Genomic DNA, 4339 nt, shown 5'->3' with positions numbered 1-4339 from the left:
CTCAGGATTAAATGAGAGACTTCAGCTTTGGTGTAAAGCTGTCAGCTGTCCTAATCCAGAATAACATACACAATTTGGACTCTAGGAATGAGGGACACAAGAGAGGGTGATCTAGAAAGTGGGTAGGGACAAAAGTGGGTAGGATTTCCGCTTCTGCAGAAAATGTCCAAGGATGGCAGACTCTAGTTAAGATCAATGGGGTAAGATGTCTTAGTGTGTAAGTAGAGAAATATGACAAGGCAAAGATGACCTTAGCCATCATGAATGAAGGACTCAGGGAAGGGATGTCTGTGTGCAGTAGACAACTGAACTAGAAAGAGCAGAAATGGAAACCAGCAATGATTCTGGTTAAGCTAGGGCTTGGCTAGCTTAAATGTTCTGTCATTGGACACAAACTTTTCATGAAGAGATCCAATCATTAATGCAACAAACTCAAATGAATTCTAGGTTGAGAGTGGTTCTCTTCTCAAACATGGGGCTGAACCAGTTACTGGGAGAGGAGGGATGGAGGGGTGGAATCTGAGCATCTCAATAAGTCATCTAGTAGCTCTGGACACTTTGGACATTCCTGGGGGATATATAACAGCTCACTATAACAACACAACACATACTGAAACCTGTTTGTTCCCCAAGACCAACACCACAGTGAGTTTTTACCATCTTAGGTTACAGAGATATTATTTAGCCCAGGTTACAAATAGATTTCACAAAAGAGAATTTGATTACATAGATATTTATAAAATGAATGTGGTTAAGAAAAAAGTACAGGGGCTGGAAGTCAAAAAAGCTACTACATTCCAGTCCTCTCTGCTGCTGCTCAGCTGTGTGAAAATAAGGAAATTCTCTAACATCTCTGGGCCGGTTTGTTCATCTATAAAGTGTGATGATGAACCCCTGTTACTCCCTCAGCGTTCTCAAGCAGATCCCAAGATGGTAGCTCACTGTGGAAACTTAAAAGCAAACGTAAGATGTGGCACTGAAACAAAATGGACAGCTGCTTGAACTCTAATATAATCATCCATCCCCTCAAAGAGACTTGTTGGCCACTGGCCAGTAAGTATTGTCAAGTGACATTTACTTGTAACTTTTGAGAAGAGTAATTTTCAGATGCTAGTCTTGGAATAAGCTCAAGAGGAGTCTCAGATCATTTCCAGTTTGAATGAACAATTCTTATTTTGGGTTTGGCTGGAGGAGGGGGGCTAGATGAAACTGAGCTGCATATCCTTCTGAAGTCACAAGGAAAAGCCAGCCTTTATTCTAGCAGTGTTTGGTCTGGAACAGCTGCTCCATAGGTGTCAGCCCTATGCCCCATATCATACTTTAAATAATATCACTAATACTTTATCCAAAATACACTTGAGTTGTATATGCTTATTATAGGAGAGAAAAGAACTAATATTCACCAAGTGCCCTCTATGAGATAAGCACTTGCTAGTGTTTTACATACATTCTGTCATTTAATCCTCAAGGCAATTTCAAAGGTAGATATCACTGTCCCCATTTTATAGACGACAAGCCTGAGACTCAGAGTGCTTATGACTTGCCCAAGTTCACACCACTAGGGCATGACAGAGATCTGAAATAAAAATTCAGGTCTTCTGACTTCAGTCCATGCTTTTTTCTCCTATAATATCATGCTGCATAGAAGAAAAAGAAATGAAGGTGAATGAATAGCCAGCAAAGTCAGGGAAAAGGTATGCTACTAGTAAAGAGCTCACCCATTTTATATTATTCTGCAATGTCCAACTTTCAAGGAATCAGATTATGATAGAAATCTTCAATATTACATCATTACTAAACATAAGCAATCCATCCTTGATGATCAAGAAGGTGCTTTCAGATCTTTCTCTGCCTTAAAGTTCTCATGAACAAAATTGATGATCAGTGCACTACAAATGTGTGGAAAAGAAAATGTCAGGTAACACCTGCAAGATGTTGGGCACTGTGTGGCTTTTTTCCACTTTTATTACTCCAGGTCAAGGAAACAAATAGAATCTATCAACATGGTCCTGCCTCTTGGGACATATATTCTAAACATACATCCATTCTTATGCCCAATGAGAAAGAAATCATTGCAAAAGAATCTCACCTTTCACCAAATTCTACCCTTAAAATCCTAAACCAGTCATATCACTGTGCACAATATTTTTGGCAGTCACAGACTCTATCGCGAAGCCGATCAATAAACAATTGTAGAATTTAAGTGGTATTTAAATACCCCCTTTGTTGGGTGGGCCAGACTGCATGAGGCAGTGTGGCTGTGTGGAGGGCCAGAGGTCTGGACACATGGTGAACAGCTTGTTCCTGCCAGAGAGTTACCAAAGCCAAGGTGCTTGACTTGCATGTTCTTCAGTCATCCCAGTACCTATATCCCTAGCAAACTTAAAGCAATGAAATATCTGCAAGCAACCATGTCCAAAGAAAGAGCTCAATAGTTGCATCTCCAAGAAGTGGCCAATTCAGAAAGGCATTTCTTGGCAAGCTAGGGCAGACTGGGGTGAAAGTTGTACCGAAGGCTTGAGAAGAGCCTGATGTGTTTCACAAGATTGGGCTCCACCACATAGGCCCGCTCCCCCTTGGCCCTCAACAGTGAGAACAGTGCCATGTTCTTGCCGAAGCCCTTGTGGCAGTACACCTGGGACAGGTAGGTGAGGGTCCAGCGGGCCACCCGGGCAGGGAAAGGTATTGCCGGGGTGCAAAACTGCGAAGCAGGGACCACACTGTACAGGGAAGGAAGCAGCTGCCGCAGCTCCAGGGAATAGTGCCGGCCCACAAGCTCTACCTGACCCATGCTGTACAGGAAGAAGAAGAGCATGACGGGTTAGCTAAACCCCAGCTGGCTGGCAAACTGCATATATATCCAGGTTAGTAAGGGCCCCAGCAACATGCCGACACCAACCCGCTTCAGGATCCGCATGGGCTCCGGGTGATGTAGTGCTGGAGCCTCGCAGGGTGATAGAGCTTTAGATAAAGTGCATATCTGAGGTGCGGCTCAGAGGCCGAAGAAGGTGCTCCAAGACTGGGAAGATCTGCTCTTCTGAAACGGGGTCATCTTCCACCATCAGGATGTAGTCTGGGTTGTAGGTCTGCAGGGAGGATTCCAGACAACAGATGTAGTCCTGCTTCTCTTTCTCAAACGAATTGGTCATCCTCCGTGCCCTCGTAGCTGTTGACCACAGAGACGTACTTGGACAGCAGCTTGGCATCTAAATGGCTCACGCTCCACTCCACGTTGCACAGGAAAAGTTGGTGCCCCTCGCACTAGGGGCCTCATTGTTGAAGGAGCTGATGAAACTGGGACATGACCTGCAGGACATAGTGGAAGCCAGGTTGCCTGTCCACTGTGATGATGGTGATGACCAGCCAGGGGCGAGGAGTGGCCTGCCAGACGATGGGCACTGAGCCGTTGACAGAGAGCAGTGGAGGGCAGCTTCACCCTCTCTCAAGCTTTGCTGCAGGAACTCTTGGTTCATTCGGTTCAGATGCCAGTGGTGCAGGTAGAAGTAAAAGTTCAGAAGCCAGTGACAGGCCAGGGCGGCCAGCAGACCAAAGGTCGCCACCGTTAAGATGAAGAGCTGGACAGCAGTGCTGCCCCAGGAGAGCTTCCTCAGCCTCCGGAGGAGCATGGCAGCTGGAGAGGTTGAAATACTCATGAGGTCAACTTCTGGTCAGGTCTGGTCCCAAGAACAAACCATCCTGGACCACAGGCCAGAATCAGTGCAAGTCAAACCTGGACTCGCACGCGCCCAGCTCATGCCTTTCTGTCGGCCTCACGGTGCCACAGAAGCAGGCGAGGGGTAGGGAAGTGCCCTCACTGTGACATTCAGTCATCCCTGCACGGATGCTGGCCCTGGCTGCGTGGGGGACACCCTTCTGGGGTTCTGGCAGTCCTCCGGCAGGAAGCGGCCAACGCTACGAGTAAGGCCGCAGCGAAGCCTCTGGTCTTGAGCCCATTATGATTGCCACCCAGAGGATCACCTGATATTCACGGTCCTGCTATTCTGTGAACATGCAGTTTGGCCATCGGTCCTACTGAGACTTTCAAGGTGGCAGGACTGTGGGTTCATGCCCCAGGCATCCACGGACCATGCTGTTCAAATCCTGCACCTCCTGAGAATGGGCCAGATAGGTCCACACCAGTCAAAACCTAAGATTAGAAAAAAAGGAAAAATAACTGGTTTGCCCCTTCTCCTTCACCTTCTTGAGCCTAAGCTTTAAAAAGGCTCCTAACCCTGCCCCCAAATAAGGGGACTTTGTTCCTCTAGAACAACAGCCTGCTCACCCTCTTGAGTGGGGAAAGAGAAAACTTTCTCTCTTGTTGTTTAGTAAACGTCTCCAT

At 46.6% G+C, this 4339-nt stretch overlaps 1 pseudogene; it reads right to left on the bottom strand.

Moving 5' to 3' along the window:
* Nucleotides 1-2482: 2482 nt before the first annotated feature.
* LOC136131422 (post-GPI attachment to proteins factor 4-like) lies at nucleotides 2483-3653 on the bottom strand (annotated as a pseudogene).
* Nucleotides 3654-4339: the final 686 nt, after the last annotated feature.

The sequence above is a fragment of the Phocoena phocoena genome, chromosome 11, assembly GCF_963924675.1.
Source record: "Phocoena phocoena chromosome 11, mPhoPho1.1, whole genome shotgun sequence".
NCBI classification, from domain to species: domain Eukaryota; kingdom Metazoa; phylum Chordata; class Mammalia; order Artiodactyla; family Phocoenidae; genus Phocoena; species Phocoena phocoena.
This window is presented reverse-complemented; position numbering and strand designations above follow the sequence as displayed.